The following is a 20,797-nucleotide window of genomic DNA, read 5'->3' as shown; positions in this document are numbered from 1 at the left end:
TCCCAAACAAGTTCGTTATGTAGTAGCCCTATAGACTCTGGTCAGAATATATATGAAATAGGGTGTCATTTGGGACCAATGCCACTGTCTTTCTGTCTTTCCACTTTCTACCTGTCCCCCCTTCCCTTCCTAAATCTTTAATCTGGGTGTCACTTGATCAATGTTGGCATGGTTACTTTGCCAAAAGCTTTGTGACACCACAACTCATTAGTGTCATAATCATGGCATCTGGAGCGGCCATTCATTTTAAATAAATTCGGACATCTCACAGAATAATTTGACCCGCAAGTAATCCTAAAGAAAGACGGGCCAATAATGTGTTAGTCGTCAGTCTGTATTATTACCCAGAGAGCCATTCCAAAAAGACACCTGATATCACCAGAAAGGGGGGTTTAAAACAGTGAAATTAAGCCATGGCTTGGATGTTAATTAAACTAAAGGCTCAAATTTAAAGTTACAGTGCCTTGCGAAAGTACTCGGCCCCCTTGAACTTTGCGACCTTTTGCCACATTTCAGGCTTCAAACATAAAGATATAAAACTGTATTTTTTTGTGAAGAATCAACAACAAGTGGGACACAATCATGAAGTGGAACGGCATTTATTGGATATTTCAAACTTTTTTAACAAATCAAAAACTGAAAAATTGGGCGTGCAAAATTATTCAGCCCCTTTACTTTCAGTGCAGCAAACTCTCTCCAGAAGTTCAGTGAGGATCTCTGAATGATCCAATGTTGACCTAAATGACTAATGATGATAAATACAATCCACCTGTGTGTAATCAAGTCTCCGTATAAATGCACCTGCACTGTGATAGTCTCAGAGGTCCGTTAAAAGCGCAGAGAGCATCATGAAGAACAAGGAAGACACCAGGCAGGTCCGAGATACTGTTGTGAAGAAATTTAAAGCCGGATTTGGATACAAAAAGATTTCCCAAGCTTTAAACATCCCAAGGAGCACTGCGCAAGCGATAATATTGAAATGGAAGGAGTATCAGACCACTGCAAATCTACCAAGACCTGGCCGTCCCTCTAAACTTTCAGCTCATACAAGGAGAAGACTGATCAGAGATGCAGCCAAGAGGCCCATGATCACTCTGGATGAACTGCAGAGATCTACAGCTGAGGTGGGAGACTCTGTCCATAGGACAACAATCAGTCGTATATTGCACAAATCTGGCCTTTATGGAAGAGTGGCAAGAAGAAAGCCATTTCTTAAAGATATCCATAAAAAGTGTTGTTTAAAGATTGCCACAAGCCACCTGGGAGACACACCAAACATGTGGAAGAAGGTGCTCTGGTCAGATGAAACCAAAATTGAACTTTTTGGCAACAATGCAATGGCGTAAAAGCAACACAGCTCATCACCTTGAACACACCATCCCCACTGTCAAACATGGTGGTGGCAGCATCATGGATTGGGCCTGCTTTTCTTCAGCAGGGACAGGGAAGATGGTTAAAATTGATGGGAAGATGGATGGAGCCAAATACAGGACCATTCTGGAAGAAAACCTGATGGAGTCTACAAAAGACCTGAGACTGGGACGGAGATTTGTCTTCCAACAAGACAATGATCCAAAACATAAAGCAAAATCTACAATGGAATGGTTCAAAAATAAACATATCCAGGTGTTAGAATGGCCAAGTCAAAGTCAAGACCTGAATCCAATTGAGAATCTGTGGAAAGAACTGAAAACTGCTGTTCACAAATGCTCTCCATCCAACCTCACTGAGCTCGAGCTGTTTTGCAAGGAGGAATGGGAAAAAATGTCAGTCTCTCGATGTGCAAAACTGATAGAGACATACCCCAAGCAACTTACAGCTGTAATCGCAGCAAAAGGTGGCGCTACAAAGTATTAACTTAAGGGGGCTGAATAATTTTGCACGCCCAATTTTTCAGTTTTTGATTGTTAAAAAAGTTTGAAATATCCAATAAATGTCGTTCCACTTCATGATTGTGTCCCACTTGTTGTTGATTCTTCACAAAAAAATACAGTTTTATATCTTTATGTTTGAAGCCTGAAATGTGGCAAAAGGTCGCAAAGTTCAAGGGGGCCGAATACTTTCGCAAGGCACTGTAATTGCGATCATTTACCTGGTTTTGTTTTCAAGAGGAAACACAATAAGCAATTATACAAGTCATTTGAAAAGAGAGCACCAGCTTGTCCTTTAAATGTCCTTGTTGACTGGTTGAATAAAGATATGGTATGCTAATTGCTAAAAGACAGAGATAAGGAAAGCTGAAGTTGACCATGGCCTTTTCCTCACTGTAGCCATTTGAGAGTTGATATTCAAATGGACATTACAACCATCTATCAATCATTTATCATATCAAATTAAACTTGGGATACTGTTTTGTTGACATTCCGTTGTACCTGAGCAGACACTTGGTAAGCATAGATGTCCACCACAAAACCACAAAATGACATGCAACATAAATCAGCTATGCTACTGCCGGGCTAGAACAAAAACATGCACCTTATGGATGGCCCATGCGAATTATTGTTGAGAATCAATTCTATAGATAATATACTAAAAAACTCCACTCTCTGTTTGAAGCCCTAGGTCGTGTCTCGACTCCTCCTAGGTCAGACTCCTCCTAGGTCGTGTCTCGACCGTTGGATTGGCAACTAAACCGCTTAGAGGATGAACATGAGGCTGAACTCCTCAGACACACAGCCACAGCATTTTCCTGAGCATATAAGAGCCCAGATTCCTCTGTTTGGGTGGAGATAACAGGTAAGTGGCCTGTTAGTTCATCCTATCTCAAACCCCTTCAAGCATGGTTCCTATGAGCCTCTTACAGAGGATCCCTTCCTCAAAAGCAGCTGAGCTAAGAGAAACACATTTGTCACGCGGCTAAGCTTTACGTATAATACCATACCAACGCTGTTACAACGACGTACAGTCCATTCACCACTATGTCCAGTAAAAGGTTCATGGAAGGAGCTTGAGTAAGAAGCTGTACCACAGCTTTTAAGCAAGAATACCTGCCTATCATTTCTCCAAACCATCATCGAAAATAAGTTAACCATAGACTGCGTGAACCCATTATCCTAACATATTGTACATTTGTAACTCACTGTAAGTCATTAAATGCAGTACTGCAATTCAAAAGGTCAAAGCTTTTTAGCAGGTCAATGAATAGCTTTCACTTGGAAAAGTGACGCCCCTCTTGCTCCAGTTGGAAGGTGCTTCTGATCCCTAAATGGTCCCATCCCCGTATCATGTGTGAGGAGAGCTCAGCTTTAGACTGGGCTCTAGGCCTACATAGTAGGGACACTGATACCACAAGGTCGCCCCAATGTGGCCAAGGGTAAAAGATCTCACAGGGGTGAGGTGCAATATGCATGGAAACGACTCTGTAGTCTGTAGACTGGACAGTGTTCAGGGCGAGAATAGCCAGGTTCCCCTGTCAATTAAAGTCACAGTGACGTTGGTGGAATGGAGCTGGGTGCTGGAATAATTGGGATAAGACAGAGATGAAAGGCAACTCAAGATGCCTATTTGTGCCTGGGTCTCAAACAGACACAGGCTGTTGGTATCATCTCAGCTTCCAGGTAAAAGACATGTCGTCCATATTAGGACTGTTTCCGCTGAGACTGAGGATGTCCCAATATGGACACAGTACAGTGTGAGAAATAAATAACGGAATTAGAGAAAAGCCCAATGTACATTACCAATACTTTAGTGACAAATCCTCCCGGCCAATGTTTTTATAAGGTTAAGTAAACATTCATATACATCCCCATGTTTTACTGTGGGCTATGCCTAGAAAGCATATTTTCATGTTTTTCCTCTTACTTCCATTCCATTGCTTTTTAAATATTGATGCAGTCCTCAGATCTTTGGACACCTTATACCAGGAGAAAATGCAATAGTAACTTTCCATCAGTCACCCACTGTCAATTAAACACTCTATTGATCAAATGGCAACATTACTTAAACAGAGTGTACAGTGTTCGCAATTATGCGCTTAATCAAACCAAGGCTGGAGCGTCTCGGTAACATCAATTCATTTAGCCCATATTGCATGTCACCGCTGTCTACCTTGGAAAGGTGGATCAGGTATTTGGCACATGTGACAAATAAAACACTTGATTTCATTCGATTTTTTTTGGTTTGTTCACTCACGCATTATCACAACTCATACTAAGCTCACAGTATTTCCTGGTCAGATTACATACTGAGGAAAAACCTCGAGGTAATTTGTACCAGGAGTGACAAGGGGGGCAGGCATACAGTCATCATTCATGTTACTCTTTATGCACAGTACACTATGATATTCTGTAGATGTTATTATGAACTTCAGGTTTGGCATTACAGTAGTCCTAATTATTAGGATTTAGGATCCCCGTTAGCTCTATGATTACGTATGATTTGACTAATCATACATAATGCTAATGATACTGTAATACTCATCCTACCAGTGATAGGACAGTCCACTATAGATCCAGCAGAGGGCAGTCGTTTAGCACAATACCACCAGGACAGTCTAGTATAGTACACTGTTAGGGAAAAAAGGGTTGTAAAAGGGTTCTTTTACTGTCCCAATAGGACAACCCTTTTTGGTTCCCGGTAGAACCCTCCGTGGAAAGGGGTCTACATGGAACCGAAAAGGGTTCTGCCTGGAACCAAAAAGGTATTTTGAAAGGATTCTCCTATGGGGACAGCCAAAGTACCCTTTTGCGTTCGAGATAGCACCCTTTTTTTCTAAGAGTGTAGTCCACCAACCTGACCACCCACGCCAGAACACTACCCATGATAATACCGATGTTCTGATGTCATGTCATATGTAAAACATGTCGAATTTCATAAGTAAAATGTATGCACGCACTGTAAGTCACTTTGGATATAAGTGTCTGCTAAATGCCATATATATATATATATATATATATATATATATATATATATGTATATATATTATTATCATTATAATTATAATTATTATATATTATGTCATCATACTCTCATTCAGCTGGTATGAATTTGTTATTCGTGTATGGAGTTGTACATAATTATGGAAGAACAACGCATAAGCAACTTAAAAAAAAAAAATTGGACTAATATAATACATATATTATAAATATTTCACAGGTTTAGTGCTAGTTAAGATTGGGTTATAATATCTACCAGGCCATAGACATGGATTTTAGAATGCATGTAGCACTATGTATACAGTGTGGTAAAGAACTCTAAAATAGTCCTCACTGTATGATCCAGCTGAGAAGTCTTTCTTCACAGACTTGAGGTAGAAGTAGACGTTAAGTAACAGATCTAGAACCACCCTCAACCCTAACCTTAACCATTAGGAGGATGAAGACAGGTCTGATCCTGGACTAGTCGTTTTTAAACTCACTCATTCGCTTATCACAGGTTCTGAAACGTCACAAATCTCCACTAGTTTCCACTAGATGGCGATACACTTAGAGGAAAAACCAACACACTCAACCTCTGTGAGGCCCAGTTCCTCTCCTGAGGAACATCTTTCTCCCTCTTTTGCAATTAACCGGAGGATGAATTAAAGTGCCCTTAATGCTTCCAGTAAATGATACCTTTTTAACATCTCCTTAAAAAACACTCACTGGCGTGAGTGATAGAGGCGTCTTTAGGAGGGAAATGTCACCAAATCCAACCGTCCCATCATTTGAATTATAAATCTGAGGAGAGCACCAGACCATTTTTTCTTAGAAGAAGCTAATGAATATTTGAAGAGCAGAGTTTACGGACCAGCGTTTTGACAATAGAGGAATACTAATTCTCCTCTTGGCTCTCTGATAAGAGGTTGAGCAGTAGAACAGCAGCGTTAGGCCAGACACTCATTACCATTTCATCTTTCTCACTCGGTGAGTCATTCGGCTTCACCTCCAAAGTGACGTGATTAAATGGAAGCAAAAAATGTACATTTTGACAAATCGTTATCGTCATTATCATCATCAAGTTTTGAAACTAGTCAGTACCTATACGGTCCTTTTTAGATTTTTGTAAATCTTTACTCATAACTAATACCAGTGTTCAAACATGTTATCAGGCCAAGGCAATGATTACATATTTCCCTGAATAGTCAAGCCGATTGCAGTGTACAGGTGATGTGAGAACCAGCTTATCTCTCTGACATGCTGCTGTCCTCCATCAGTGTTAATGTGAAGCCATACAGGTGGATATTCTCTCTTACTCTCTCCTTCTGGCTCTCTCCCTCTATCTCTCTCTCTCAGGGCATTGGAGGAGTGCGCTCTAAGGTAGCTAAATCAATATGATGTGAATTATTAAGAGAGGGAACTACTGTCATGCAGGATTGGTTCTCAGAGTCTGGAGGCTATAGCAAGGTACTGTAGATACTGTAGTCAGTCAGTCAGTCAGTCAGTCACACTCTCTCTCTCTCTCTCTCTCTCTCTCTCTCTCTCTCTCTCTCTCTCAGCACACCACATTTTTGAGTGAACACACACCTCATGCACTCTCTTAGTCTTTCTCTCTAACACACGCACACACTGACCGGTCCTACAGCTCACCATTGTCAGAGAGCTCATTAGTCAGTGCAGTGATGCAGAGTAGCCTGTCATTAGCTGAGGGGTTTCTGTCCTCTGTTCTCATCTATCTTTACCACATATCCCCCTTTCTCCATCTCTTTCTCTAGCTTCTCATCCTGCTGTCCAGAGGCATCATAAAGGTCTACATGACAGTGGAGGTCTCGCTTCTCTATAAGGTTTCTTCTTATAAGACCTTGTATTCCTTATCTTATCAACTGATTTGGGATGAGTTTTTCACTACAATTCCCACATTGCATCCATAACAGTGGATGCCGGTTGGTGTTGACATAATATGTGCGGCTGAGCGCCATTCCGTTCAACACACAACCCCAGGGAGTCCCCTCCCCCACGCACCTCCTCCCATTCAGACAGAAAACAGCATCTCTGTCTCACAAATCAATCCAACAGGGTTGACTTTTACCACTTCCTACCCACTACCACCAAAATTCTCCGCTCTCTCTTAACAGGAATAACGTGACACTGATACATGTTAGTCCTGTTTAACCCAGCCCATTGATGAATCCTTCAGCTGGGGGAGAGAGATCCGTTTACTCGTCCAGACTCCTCCTCAGGCCTTAATTTGTCTGCTGGGAGAAGAGGCTGACACACTGAGACTGATGGGATAGCCTGTCGTACTCCGCCTCGACCTCAGTCTTCCGGCTACCCGCCTTGTTGTGTTGTCTCATCTATTATAGCTTGTCGAGACGTCCGCCGTTGGCGAAGCAATCAGTAATATACATCCCTGAGCTGGGGTAGAGCGACTCCTAATGAAAGTGTGTGTTGTTGCGCTATCAATCTACACGGCTTGAGAGAAAAGGAACTATCAGTCCACATCGTTTTGAGAGAAAGGGAAGTATCAGTCCACATCGGTTTGAGAGAAAGGGAAGTATCAGTCCACATTGGTTTGAGAGAAAGGGAAGTATCAGTCCACATCGGTTTGAGAGAAAAAGAAGTATCAGTCCACATCGGTTTGAGAGAAAAATAAGTATCAGTCCACATCGGTTTGAGAGAAAAAGAAGTATCAGTCCACATTGTTTTGAGAGAAAAAGAAGTATCAGTCCACATCGGTTTGAGAGAAAAGGAAGTATCAGTCCACATCGGTTTGAGAGAAAAAGAAGTATCAGTCCACATCGGTTTGAGAGAAAGGGAAGTATCAGTCCACATCGGTTTGAGAGAAAAGGAAGTATCAGTCCACATCGGTTTGAGAGAAAAGGAAGTATCAGTCCACATTGTTTTGAGAGAAAGGGAAGTATCAGTCCACATCGGTTTGAGAGAAAGGGAAGTATCAGTCCACATCGGTTTGAGAGAAAGGGAAGTATAAGTCCACATCGGTTTGAGAGAAAGGGAAGTATAAGTCCACATCGGTTTGAGAGAAAGGGAAGTATCAGTCCACATCGGTTTGAGAGAAAAAGAAGTATCAGTCCACATCGGTTTGAGAGAAAGGGAAGTATCAGTCCACATCGGTTTGAGAGAAAGGGAAGTATCAGTCCACATCGGTTTGAGAGAAAGGGAAGTATCAGTCCACATCGGTTTGAGAGAAAGGGAAGTATCAGTCCACATCGGTTTGAGAGAAAGGGAAGTATCAGTCCACATCGGTTTGAGAGAAAGGGAAGTATCAGTCCACATTGTTTTGAGAGAAAGGGAAGTATCAGTCCACATCGGTTTGAGAGAAAGGGAAGTATCAGTCCACATCGGTTTGAGAGAAAGTATGTGGAGTACAGTAAGTGTGTTGGCCAATGTGTCTGTAAGGCTGGTGTGAGAGGCTGGTATGAGAGTTTTCATGAAAGATTTTTGTGTCAACTTGTACGTCTGAGCCGGTGTGTGTCTCCCTTGTTTCAATTCATGCTCCAGATCTCCTGATTGTTGCCTGACTTTTTTACTCACATTTCATGTCACTAGAGTTAATTGATTGATGTTCTGATGATAACATTTAAATATGCCCATGCCTGCATTACTGAGTCGAACATCACCACACAGCACATCATTTAGCTAATGTCTCTCTTGCCGCTTTGCACGTCCTCCAAATGTACCACCATAATCTTGGTGACAGACGACATTAATTACAGCTTTCTCCCCACATCATCTCTGATTACAATTTCACACGTTTCAATGGAGTGCTCACTGTGTTGCTATACGGAGCGGCTCTGAGACGCCACCACAGCCCGCCGTCGACCAATGACTTGGGGATTTTGTAATTCCTCAGAGACTCGCAGAAGCAGAAAATGTCGACATGTGATGTGCGACAGCCGAGTCAAAGCCCAAAGTGCTCAAGCAAAATGCTTTAATTGCGGCGCGTAATGGCAATAAATCTCAACGGCATCTTCATTAGGACAGTGTCGTTGGTCCTAAATGAAGGGACAATGAAGTGCTAACTCCTCGCTGGATACACGCATTCACATTTCACATTTGCCAAGTTTAATTAAGCGATAGATGATGTTTTAAAAGGGGCTATCGATGTGATGAAATCCCTTGAGTGGTCGGATAAACACTAGAATAGGCTCAGTACTTCAACGTCGAATGGGTTTGGAAATAACTTTAAATGGTCTAGACTAGCTTATATTGCCATCAGTCTTCGGCACATCATCAAGTTGATAACGATGTTGAGGCAGTTGGGAAGTTGTCTGACTCATTTGTACTCTTCCTCACACTATTCATGTTATGATCCTTGTATGCTATAGTTAGCAGAGTTTTCTTTTATGAACAATTATATTTGAACAAGTCTTAAAAATGTATATACTGTATTATCTCTACAGCTTATCAGCATACACACAATATGTTCCCCCTGATGATGATGCTTGTTATGCATTATGGTTGAACCAAAAGATTATGTGTAACAAATATTTAATGAAATTGGAAACAATTAAATATATTCAAGGGTTTTTCTTTATTTTTTAAAACTATTTTCTACATTGAAGAATAATAGTGAAGACATCAAAACTATGAAATAACACATACGGAATCATGTAGTAACCAAAAAAGTGTTAACAAATCAAAATACATATATTAGATTTTTCAAAGTAGCCACCCTTTGCCTTGATGACAGCTTTGCACACTCTTGGCATTCTCTCAACCAGCTTCACCTGGAATTATTTTCCAACAGTCTTGAAGGGGTTTCAACATAGGCTGAGCACTTGTTGGCTGTTTCTCCTTCACTCTGTGGTCCAACTCATCCCAAAACATCTCAATTGGGTTGAGGTTGGGTGATTGTGGAGGCCAGTTCATCTGATGCATCTCACTCTCCTTCTTGGTGCTTCTACACCTGCATTGCTTGCTGTTTTGGGTTTTAGGCTGGGTTTCTGTACAGCACTTTGAGATATCAGCTAAAGTAAGAAGGGCTATATAAATACATTTGATTTGATTTGATTTGGTCAACTAGCCCTTACACAGCCTGGAGGTGTGTTAGGTCATTGTCCTGTTGAATGACAAATTAGAATCCCACGAAGCGCAAACCAGATGGGAAGGCGAATCACTACAGAATGCTGTGGTAGCCATGCTGGTTACATGTGCATTGAATTCTAAATAAATCACAGACAGTGTCAGTAGCAAAGCACCCCCGCACTATCACACCTCCTCCTCTATGCTTCCCAGTGGGAACCACACATAATGGTGTCCTACTCTGCATCTCACAAAGACATGGCGGTTGGAACCAAAAATCTCAAATTCAAACTCTTTTTTACAAAAAGAAAACCAGCCCAGTCACGGACCAGGATGTCTTGCTCCCAGGCAGACTAAATAACTTTTTTGCCCGCTTTGAGGACAATACAGTGCCACTGACACGGCCCGCTACCAAAACCTGCGGACTGTCCTTCACTGCAGCCGACGTGAGTAAAACATTTAAACGTGTTAACCCTCGCAAGGCTGCAGGCCCAGACGGCATCCCCAGCCGCATCCTCAGAACATGCGCAGACCAGCTGGCTGGTGTGTTTACGGACATATTCAATCAATCCTTATCCCAGTCTGCTGTTCCCACATGCTTCAAGATGGCCACCATTGTTCCTGTTCCCAAGAATGCTAAGGTAACTGAGCTAAACGACTTCCGCCCCGCCCCGTAGCACTCACTTCCGTCATCATGAAGTGCTTTGAGAGACTAGTCAAGGACCATATCACCTTCACCCTACCTGACACCCTAGACCAACTCCAATTTGTTTACCGCCCCAATAGGACCACAGACGACACAATCGCAACTACTCTGCACACTGCCCTAACCCATCTGGACAAAAGGAATAGCTATGTGAGAATGCTGTTCATCGACAACAGCTCAGCATTTAACACCATAGTACCCTCCAAACTCATCATCAAGCTCGAGACCCTGGGTCTCGACCCCGCCCTGTGCAACTTGGTACTGGACTTCCTGACGGGCCACCCCCAGGTGGTGAGGGTAGGTAACAACATCTCCACCCCGCTGATCCTCAACACTGGGGCACCACAAGGGTGCGTTCTGAGCCCTCTCCTGTACTCCCTGTTCACCTACGATGGCGTGGCCATGCACGCCTCCAACTTAATCATCAAGTTTGCAGACGACACTACAGTGGTAGGCTTGTTTACCAACAACGACGAGACATCCTACAGGCAGGAGGTGAGAGCCCTCGAAATGTGGTGTCAGGAAAATAACCTCACACTCAAGATGATCGTAGACTTCAGGAAACAGCAGAGGGAGCACGCCCCTATCCACATCGATGGGACAGTAGTGGAGAGGGTACTAAGTTTTACGTTCCTCAGCGTACACATCACGGACAAACTGAATTGGTCCACCCACACAGACAGGGTGGTGAAGAAGGTGCAGCAGCGCCTTGTCAAGACTGTCCTGATCAGGTCAGGTTACAGGAGACCACAACACTACAGATTATCTCTCAACCCCAACAGAGGAGGCGAGATCTAGGGGTCTGAAGATGTGGCGGGTTTTATGACCCCTCACGCCCCTGGTAAATCTCAGGCCACAGACAAATTCCTTTGTCCTGTTACTATGGAGAACCAGCCTCAGAACATTAAACATGAAATAAAGGGACTTTGGAACAATGGTTTCCGTCAGCCACAATGGTGGTCATGACGATAGATGGAATATGAAAATGTATGTCATTTTTGTTTTGTTATTAAAGGTTAGTAGAGGACATTATTACGAAAACATTGTAACATGAAGAGTTTTCCTAGTATATGTTTGATGTTTATACATTGTACGTTGTGTGGAAAATGTCCAAATCAAAGGGAATGTTTTGGTGAAGATGAAATGTTAAGTTAGTGAAATCTAGACCTTGCCCTCATTAACTTGGTACGCCCAGAGAATTGCCCTAAAGGCGGTTACGCCCACTTCTGACCCAAGGGTATAAAACCTGTGAGTAAATATTTCACAGACAAGACTACGTGACCCAAGCTGCAGCCAAGATCTAAAAATACAATGTGATTTTCTGGATTTTTTTCCCTCATTTTGTCTGTCATAGTTGAAGTGTACCTATGATGAAAATTACAGGCCTCTCTCATCTTTTTAAGTGGGAGAACTTGCACAATTGGTGGCTGACTAAATACTTTTTTGCCCCACTGTATGTACAGTACATAAAGATATATATAAATGAGGGATGGTACAGAACGGCATAGGCAAGATGCAGTAGATGCTATCGAGTACAGTATATACATATGAGATGAGCAATGTAGGGTACGTAAACAAATAAAAGTGGCATTGTTTAAATTTAAGGATCGGCGTCCCGTCAACGGGACAGACGTAAATCATGCAGCGCGTTATGCCAAGATCACAGATTTTAGAGAAACAACAAATGTCAGTATATATGTGTCTTATATCGTCTGAAAGCTGAAATTCGTGTTAATATAACTGCACTGTCCAATTTACAGTACATATTACTGCGAAAAAATGCCATGCTATTGTTTGAAGAGAGCTCCTAACAACAATACTCTTTATTCATTGAGATTGGTTTGAAAAATTCACCTCTGAATTCTGAAATATTGCTCTGATTTATCATCCAAAGGGTAATAGAGTGTAGTTTTGTTAGATAAAATCATTTTTAAATATCCTAAAAAGGTCCATATAGCAAGCACAATACATTTTCGTTATTTCCACTCGTTCAATTTGCAAAGAAGGAATCTGTAAAAATCTCACCCTAAACGTTGTTTCAATGAGTCAAATCACATTTGTATGTATTCCTCAGAGATCCTAGAAGGTAACAAGACTCCACTATATCATTAGGGGTGTAGTATATCCTATAGGACAGAGAGCGACTCCTTCATGGCACGCCGATGACGCGGGGGGCCATCACTTGAACAACTGTCTCTTTGTCAAATAAGCACCAATCAGGGTCAAACGAAACTAGCTAGATAACCAATGCGCTGGGCTTTACGGGAGTATCCGGAATCCATGTATATGTTGTAAAATGTAGCTACTGACTTTGTATGACAGCATGCCTTTTCATTTTGGACAAAAATTAAAAGGATATTCCTCGTTATGAAGTTGTTCTGGTTGTTTTGCAAATGTTGAACTTTTAAGATGGCTACTAATACTTGGAAAGCTAAATCAAAGTCCAAGTGTAGAGATTTGACGATATCCTTGCAGAAAAACTTAAAATGAAAGCAAAGGGCTCCTTCACGATTTGCCCAAATGTACCTGGGGACTTCACACTAAAAATCTTGTGGTTCAATCATACTTAAAGTTATTCATCTGAAACTTTGCACACACACTGCTGCCATCTGGTGGACACTATCGGAATTCCAACGAGAGTGATGGCTAGAACGGTGACCTTTCTCTTGCATTTTAAAGATGGTGGTAGAAAAAGAAAAAACAAAAGGTTGTTTTTTTCTTTGTATTTTCTTCTACCAGATCTATTGTGTTATGTTCTCCTACATTCAATTCACATTTCCACAAACCAAAGTGTTTCCTTTCAAATGGTACCAAGAATATGCATATTCTTGCTTCAGGGCCTGAGCTACAGGCAGTTAGATTTGGGTATGTCATTTAGGCAAAAAAAATTTAAAAAAATGGGTGCATTTGTGCTTAAGACCACAACCCTCCAAGGACTCCAGTTGAATTGCGAGCGACAGCTGTTGTGAATCAAATATTGAATAGTATCTGTCTATCAACTAATTTTCAGTATAATTTCATTTTGTAAATCATATCCCTGAACAAATTTGGCATAGGAAAAAGCATGAAGGAACACCATTTGGGCTTAATTGAAATCCTCACCACAAAACCACAATACCACAATTTCAAAGTTATCCTTCATTGCGGATTTGACTTTTGTTTTTGTTATGTCTGAGCATAATCAGACACAGATTTAGTGTTTATAAACAAATTAACTGTAAATGAATGCTTCTCTCTCTCTAAAAAGGGTTTACAGATTTCCGGCAACGTTTTTTGATGTTGTGTCTGGAATCCTCTTTGACCTTCTCACCCTTATTATGGGCTGCCCGTTGCTAGCCCGTTGCGCAGTTACACCAAGTTGAATGGAGTCCTGGCCCGCCTATTTGCACTAATACCCTTGTCTGACATTCAGACCAATTCAGGGAGATTCCAGGGAGTATGTGTGCTTTGTTTCATGGTTTGAAGGGTAAATATCCAGCACTATTGGGTAGCTTGAGGGCAATGCGTATAGCAATTACCAGGCAGTTAAATGCAGTTAAATCAACTCATTATCCATTACAATATTTATAATTACGATATTGTAGACCGTAAAGCAACGTGATAACATGAAACGACATGTGATCTCATGTGAAGTGTTCCAAAACATGTTTTCATGTGATTTCACATGTGAAATCATGTGTTTTTTCTCTAAAGGTACAAGTCTGCAACATTTGCCTATCAAGGGCCAACACAAAAATAATGATTAGTCTCTTCCCTTTTATTTTGAAATGATACCTTCTTTATCTTGAATAACGACTGAAACAACCTCAGAAACACTAATCATCGGAGACAAATGATGCTATGCGAGACATTTGGCACTCCACTCCTCTTCTCCTCCACTCCACCTCTCCTCCACTCCACCACTCCTCCCCCCTCCTCCACTCCACCACTCCTCCTCTCCCCCCTCCCCCTCGTCCCCCCCTCCTCCACTCCACCACTCCTCGACTCCTCCACTCCACCACGCCTCTTCTCCTCCACTCTACCACTCCACCTCTCCTCCACTCCACCACTCCTCCTCTCCTCTCCTCCATTCCACCACTCCTCTACTCCACCACTCCTCTTCTCCTCCACTCCACCACTCCTCCTCTCCTCCACTCCACCACTCCTCCACTCCACTACTCCTCTTCTCCTCCACTCCACCACTCCATCTCTCCTCCACTCCTCCACTCCACCACTCCTCCTCTCCTCCACTCCACCACCCCTCCTCTCCCCCACTCCACTCCACTGCTCCTCCTCTCCTCCACTCGACCACTCATCCACTCCACCACTCCTCCTCTCCTCCTCTGCAGTCTCTCTCTGTCTGTTGGATTCACATCAGGAACTTTTCTTTCCAAGTTTCACCTGTGAACCCGGCTGCGTCGAGCAGTTAGATTTTTCGACTATGTGCCTCGGAGCTACGTTGTGAACCTTCAAAGGGCTGGCTCACTCCGTAAAGCCTCTGTGAGACTCAGAGCGGGAGCGGGATCTAAGCCCCCGGCCGTCGAGTGCTCCGGAGCGTTCCGAGGAACTGGAGGATTCAGAAGCTGATGGGGATTGACAAGGCCACTTGGACGAGGAGGGAGAGAGGGAGAGGAGGGGAAGAGAGACACTACCCGGATGAGGAGGGAGAGAGGAAGAGGAGGAGGAGAGAGACCCCAAACAGGTGGGAGAGGGGTGAACAGGTTGATGAGGATGACAGTGAGGAGCAGGAGCTGGGACACACACCATTTATTAGACAACACTATCACTATGGTCTATGGTAACCATGAGGGCGACGAACAAGATACAAATAGCATAGACTGGATAGTGCGTCTCTCCCATTCACATCAGGGGATAAATGGTTCTGTATCCCTTAGAAATAGAAGCCCAAGAACAGACACGACAATTTCATTGTTACACTTGACTAGGAATGTCCATTTTAGTAATTATATTTCTATGCTGTACCCTGCCTTTGCTAACCTGTATCCTGAAATTAAGTGACAGTTCAGGGAGACTCCTCTGCAGAGACGTCACATGGCAGAGCGTGTGTGTGTGTGTGTGTGTGTGTGTGTGTGTGTGTGTGTGTGTGTGTGTGTGTGTGTGTGTGTGTGTGTGTGTGTGTGTGTGTGTGTGTGTGTGTGTGTGTGTGTGTGTGCGTGCGTGCGTGCGTGCGTGCGTGCGTGCGTGCGTGCGTGCGTGCGTGCGACAGGAGCTGTCGATAAAGGGGAGGCCGTAGTGATGGAGTGCTCATGGGAAGAAGTGCTGTTGAATCCTCTTTTTAATCTGTCCATCAAGGTTATTGAAAGTGCTGTCTTCCTTATTACCAGCCAGCCTTGGTACGTACACGGACGCAAACGTGTACAAGATCACAAACAACCACATGTAGCCTACGCACACACAGGCACACGCACACACGCGCACAAACACACACTATAAATCTTTTTTTAAGAAAGGAAGAGCATGTTAAAAGGTCCAATGCAGCCGTTTATATATCATATCATTTCTGGGTAATAAGTCCGATAAGTAGATAAAAACATAATAGAATGTTCAATTGAACAGAAACCGTGCTGTACTGAACGACCAGGTGAATAACGGGGAGGGGTTGAGTACTGGGTTCAACATGTACAGCTGACATTTAAATACGTCACTCGTGGCTTCAAACCACTTCCCAGGACACCCACAGAACGCAGCAAACATACCTCAAAGTCAGTTCAAGAACATAAAAGAACATTTTGGGAAAAATGTGTCTTTCAGTACATAACCGTTCCGCAACGTAGCAAACGTTCAAGTGACCTGAATGCACAAATAAAATAACATCTAACGTTATTTCTACACATTTCAGACATGGAAGACAACGCAATGTTTTTCACAGGAAAAAAGCAATGAAAAAACAATGAAAATAAGGTTAAATATTTACTACTAAACAAACTTAAGAAGAATGACCAAAGAATGACAAAAAACGGATATAAATATGATATATAACACAGGAACATTCTTTTTTTTTTTGTTGACTGCATGACTGCACTTGTCCTTGAAACTAAAAAGTACACTTTATTTAGCGAAAGGAAGAACTAGAGGGTTGATTTCATGAGACAGTCCTGTTCTTGGAGAAAAAACCCTTCCTCTTGACATTTGAATCCCCTATTTTTCAAAGAGAACACATCACCGTCTGAAAAACAAATGTAATAAAGATTGGATAGTGAAGGGGAAGGGGAGGTAAAGGGGAAGAGTAATGATAGCAAGCGGTATGATCTAGATCAAATCTGTAAATGTTACGGGTGAAAGGCCCATTGATCTTATCAACTCATTGTTCCTGCACCGTAAGGATTTATGACGAGGTGTATCAGTGTATTGATGGCCATTCTCCTCAGACCCACTGCTCTCTCTCCCTCTCTTCTCTCCTCCCATAGCTTAGACTTAGACTGTAGAGATCCAAAGCTCCACACGCATACAGTACAGCAGGTCTGGGTTCAAATACTATTTAGAATCATTTGAAGTAGGTTAGCTGGGATTTATTGAGCAAGCCTGGTGCAATTGAACCAATAGAATAGACACAAACCTGCAAACCCCGCCCGTCTGGCACTCGGGGAAGGCCAACACTAGAAGTATTTGAAAGATTTCAAATACTATTTGAACCTAGGTCCGCGGTACAGGGACTCATTTAAATTGAGACCCAACAATGAGTTGTCAATTGAATTCTCATTCGAATTCAGACTCTCGTTTGAATAATGTCGTATGGCTCAACGTAGACGGATGAGAGACGGACAGTTGACAGCTTGTCGGAGTGTGATTTTTTTTAATCAAACGAGGGGGAAATGTCACGGGGATATTGATGTTATGGTCTTTAGCTCCCTCGCTGCGTCTGTGTTGCCGTGGTTCTTCTGCAACATTTGGTTTACAGCTAATCTCGTTATGGATGTGCACGTTCACATTTTGGCTAACGTCGTACTTGTAAAATATGTTCTCAGCTCATCATTCATGTATCATTGCTAACCCACATTCATGTCCATTGCACTTTAGTAAAACATAACGTATCCCTTTAAGTGTGAAATAATGGAGCATTTCTCTAGCAAGCTGCAAGAGCTACACACACTCCGTAAAAGCATAGCATTTTGAGCTTGTCCACTTGTAACATCCTCCTCTATCTAAATTGCATGATCAACCAAATGGAACTAAATGTAATTAAGCCCGGCACAAGGTTCATTCGGTCAGTAATGGTATTAAATGAGTATATGGAGATAGTTCTCTTTCTAAATACCAATTCATTAAATCCCTGTTATTAAAATATGAAACTGGGAAATTACACAGAGCATATACACATGAACTGTCATGAGTAATAGATTTGTGTGTTTGTCTTAGCAAAAGCCTCGGCAGAGAGTCTCAAGGTGAATTTTTATGTTCAATATCATTAATCATCACTTCAGTAACTTTTTATTCCAAATCTAAAATTGTCATTACTTGAACACGCACTCATGTATTCACATCTATTCTATGGTTAAGCTTTGTCAAGGTCCACGCACCAGGAGAGCTATTCAAGTACACAAAATAATACTGGGAGTTTTAAAAATCTTTACAAGTGTAATAATTGGTAAGTGGCTGTATTGATTCAAGTTGAGGTAGCTGAGATATGAAAGGGAAATAGCTTTTTATATTCACATTTAACTGTAATTCAAATTCTGATGTTATTGTCTTGCATTCGTTGTGGTCTTTTGTATTTGGCCCAAGGCTGTTCCCTGCAATGACCTTATTCTCACCGTAGTGTTCAAACTATACATTTACCTTCACAACCTTATGTTCAAGTTTACTTTGTCAACTTGTTGGACCTTTTATTTCTTTGCGAGTGCAAAGGCACAGAAATCACTAGTTTGTACTAATATATTCCTGTTTCCTCAAGAAAACAAATAGACATAGAAAATCTACACGTCCAAAGAAAATATCAGTCCTTGAAACTTGTAATGTTGATCACAATGTACCTCAATGACTGTACACAGACGTTCTCTCTTTACCATTAAGCACAGAACCATGTCATTAAAATACCTGTCTTTTATCCCCCAAGTTCTCTCCCATGTAAAATAGTTGAACCCTTGATGAAATGAATTGGTTTGGTTTATACTATGTCCACTGGGGGTTGGGAGAGATCACCACTGTCCATGATCCTCTATACCCCAGAGACCAGTAGAGTTACTGTAGTGTGGGTGTGTGTGTGGCAGTACGAACCATTTCCCCCTAAGACGACTCCACGTGACCCTCCCAAATACCTGTCTCAAATTAGCCAGGCCCAATGTGCTCTACAGGCATTTCAACTGTTATGAGAGCTCACATATACGAGCTGTGGAGAATGGTGGGCTGTGTCCCATGAGGAACCCTATTCCCTATCTAGTGCACTACTTTTGACCAGGGCCCATGGGGTTATATAGGGAATAAAAGGGGACCATTTGGCCATGGTGGGGCGGCTATGAAAAGGACCAGGAGACAATAGCCTCCAACTGATAGGCTAATTAATGGGTCTCCATTGTAAAATTGTCTTTACACAGGTCACCTGAGAACTATAATTAAAACGCATTATAGATTCTTATTTTTTAATTGAGGCAATTAAATAAATCAACTGTAAATATAACCGTCCGAGATGGTGAAGGTGAGGATGTTGGTCAACAATGTGCATTTGAGAAAAAATTGTGGGGGTGTTTAGGTGAGATTTGTAATGCTGCTCACGCATGTTCATGTAGGCACGTGTACATAGGCTCATACACGGGTTTAGACACGTGCACCATACACGTTCCCACACACGCACAGGCGCGCACGCACACACAGGCCTGTGAGGTTTGATAGATGTGTCACATCGGAGCTTTGAATGAAAGCCAATTACATTTATAATGTCAAACGTTGAACAGAAATTAGCTACAGCGTTATTATGGGCAAGCTAATTGCAAGGAAATGCTCAAGTGATTCAAATCACCGGGGCTATTTCAAGACATTAGGCATTTGAAGATAGCTACAACACTAACAATTTGTACCACCCATTTTATAATTACATTTAATAGGTTGTCTTATCAGAGCTCCAAATGTGGATTTGGATTATCACTCCCTTGACTAGATGGACGGGGCCAAATTGTATTTTTCTCCCCGTGACGAGTGCTCACACCCATCGCATAAGAGAAGGGGAAAAAGATAATATTCCGAGGTTAAACTCCGGAATTGCCTCTTGAAAAGGTAAAAAAATGAAGCAGAACACTATTGGCTCACCTGCTTTGTATTTTAAAGCAGGCAACCTGGAAGGTCTACCATTGGCATTCAGGGCCACTTGACTTCCAATGCAATAGATTTCCTACAGTATGCAAAGACGTACAGTTCATGGAGAGGCCCCGTCTTCAGCATTGACCCCATCCGTGCTATTGACCCCCTGCATTGTGAAGCCTCTCGGAACTCAAATGGGATACTAATACGCAGCAGGAGAATAGTCTAGGCTGTTAAGCATATGTAGCACTTGTGTTACTAAGGCTGCCTTATTAGTCTTTTCACAAGGCCCCACATTTCAAAACATTTGAATAACAACACAATTGGTTTCGCTGAGACGCGAATCGCCCTCTCCAACCAAGGTCGGATACTGTGGAAGGTATCTTGGGAATGACGTTAACCTCTTTTTCATGAAGCTTGACGTTTCTGCTTCATCGGCATAAAGCAAGCGCTTTATTGGTGCGTCGTGGGTCAGCAAATCGCAGTTTTTCACGAGACATCAGTACGAAGATGCGAGCCCTCGGGCGTTGCACATCCAACACCGCGCCTGTGCTTTACGGTAGTCACGTTGTCTGACGATACCTAAAGAATCTCTGCGTAGTCACGCCCTCACATCTGGCGTCGAAGGTGTAGATCGTGTGTACGCATCCTGTGAGCGCAGGCCGTTGGTGGCTTAGGTTCCTGCTGCTACACCAGGAAGCCGTACCCACGGGTGTACAATCAGCAACATAAGCAATAGGCCCTTTATCCTTAAGTCCAAGTCATCCTGCAGGCTGGCACGGAGACATGGGGCTCCGCTCCGGTGTTAAGGAGAGATTACTGACAGTGTGTCCTCCGAGTTTCTCCCTGTGACAGAAGAGCACTGCTCCTCATAGGGCACATTTCCCGAGTTCATCGGTGGTGTCTGACGCTTTCTGATTGAATTGAATGGGATGTTTGTAAGGTGTTTGTGTAGAGAAAC

Source organism: Oncorhynchus clarkii, chromosome 18 (assembly GCF_045791955.1).
Source record: "Oncorhynchus clarkii lewisi isolate Uvic-CL-2024 chromosome 18, UVic_Ocla_1.0, whole genome shotgun sequence".
NCBI classification, from domain to species: Eukaryota; Metazoa; Chordata; class Actinopteri; order Salmoniformes; family Salmonidae; genus Oncorhynchus; species Oncorhynchus clarkii.
This window is presented reverse-complemented; position numbering follows the sequence as displayed.